The following is a 2304-nucleotide window of genomic DNA, read 5'->3' as shown; positions in this document are numbered from 1 at the left end:
TATTAAACATTGATGGCCGGACTGGAGAATAAATTCCGAGCCTTTTATGCTGTAGTGACCCAGTTTACCTCTGATATTGCAGCTGACGACAGTGGGAGGCGAACTGATCCCTCAGATGTTCACAATAAACCTATGGATATCACTAGCACCGGGTTGAGGAAAGTGCGAATACTACTTATGTGAGAGGAAAGGAAATAATGCTTCAGCAGTAGCCTTTCTTTGCTAACGCGCCCTGTGGTATACAGCAGACAAGGCAACCGGATTGATGACAACACTGGCGGGCGTCGGATCCACACTTGAAATTTAGCTATGATACTACCAACGTAAGGATGAAATCCATTTGCCACGTAGTTATTTATTAACAAACACCAATTAAGCAGATACAATCTACTGGACTGGAAAGTAACCGTCCAATTTGCTCATAATTTTGAAAAACTGAACAGTCTTGGGAGTAGATTAAAACTTCAAACCTGGATGACTTCTAGCCACAGACCAGCCTTGTTTGAGAGGCTCTGTGAGTGTCACATATACACTGCTCAGTAGGTTGTGGCGGCGCACAAACTGCCAGGCCTCTCTGAGTTTTAATCTGTCTCCAACTGACCCAGATACAGCATATTTTCAGTTCGACATAAAATGCTGGTAACATGCAAGTAGAAAAGCCCTTCGTGGTTCTTTCAGGATATCCTGTCATCTAGAACGGTAGTAGACCAAGGGCGTTATCCGTCGTCATCTGGATGATCGTAGTTCTAAATTAGGCAGAGTTGGCTAAGGAAGGACCAACCCCTGTCACTTAGTCAGAGAACACACATACGGTGGATGCAATGTTTGGCCAGGGTGCTTGCCCGGTTTCCTATTGAGATTTTATTAGAGTACTATGGTCGCCGTAGGTTTCGGGCACCTTTAGGTTCCTTTCAGTAATCTGAACTTCAAACGCGAATGCTCTCAGTTGCATATTAACATCGTTTTAACGGGGACTCAAATGAATCCAGATAAATTTCTCGTGTATACTGGTCTCTTCCAATGATTGTAGTTTCCTATTGAGATTTTATTAGAGTACTATGGTCGCCGTAGGTTTCGGGCACCTTTAGGTTCCTTTCAGTAATCTGAACTTCAAACGCGAATGCTCTCAGTTGCATATTAACATCGTTTTAACGGGGACTCAAATGAATCCAGATAAATTTCTCGTGTATACTGGTCTCTTCCGAATGATTGTAAATTAAACACATTTAGGCATTGTGTCCAAAGGTTAGTTGGTTCGTTCCTCTCGGTGCGTAAATTATTCGTGGTGTTATTTATGTCACAAATATAAATTTTGTGACTGTTGCAGCACCAGAGAATGGCTAGAACAACGCATGCAAGAATATGATAGGTGGCCCAATCGAAATTCCTTGGATAAGCAGAATGTGAATTGCCGATTTGTTTCCTAAGGCTGTATGCTCGCTAATGTTAATGATCCGCTTCGGCATTCAACAGATTACACCCAAGATTAAGGAAGAAGCAAAGTACTTGAAATCTCATATTTTGCCCCTACCAGTCGGGCCACGAAAATGACAGAAGCGAGTTACACCCCCCAGTTTACTCCCAGGTTTTAATATTCACAGATAAGATCACAGAAGAACTATCAGATCATCCCTATTGGAGTGAAAGCGTTGTCACTGCAGAACTCGAGATAGCCCAGTGGTCAGGGCGCGAACCCACTAATGGGGGGTCCGCGTTGAGATTCAAACCCTGACATTTCGACTGCTCTAGAATTGGACGGTATCTCAATTCTCGTGCCTCTCTTGAGTGTCACGGTACTACACCTGAGTAATTGACCTTTATTTCTATTTTTATTACACGAACTCCTTCAGCAATGTCGTGATGCGCAAAAAGTAGGGTGACCTGATCTTCACCCGGTCGAACAGCCATTTACGAAAGTCGTACTGAATGTCCACTGATGCCAAAAACTTTGTAGGCACTAAAAGTAATGATGGGAAAGCAAATTCACCATTGACAAGAAATTGTGAATTTTTGTATCACTTTTGAGCAGAAATTGAAATTTGTTGACAAGTGCCAGGAACAAGATGGGGCGGCTGGTCACAACCTTAGAGAACAACTGCAATGACAAGAGAGAGGATTGAGTGATTTGCAGTGTAGTTCCCAGTCAACGGAGCCAGGAAACAAGTGCAGCGATGCTTCTCCTAAATCAATTTATTATCTCAGCCGTCTTTGCGATTATCCATGCGCTTCCTAAAGATCATCCTTTCTTTGATGCGGACGATATCTCCAGTGTCTGAATGATTTCTCGGAGTAACCAATTAGGGC

This window comes from Opisthorchis viverrini (genome assembly GCF_000715545.1).
Source record: "Opisthorchis viverrini unplaced genomic scaffold opera_v5_87, whole genome shotgun sequence".
Classification (NCBI taxonomy): domain Eukaryota; kingdom Metazoa; phylum Platyhelminthes; class Trematoda; order Opisthorchiida; family Opisthorchiidae; genus Opisthorchis; species Opisthorchis viverrini.
The sequence above is the reverse complement of the archived record's forward strand: the minus strand, read 5'-3'. Positions refer to the sequence as shown.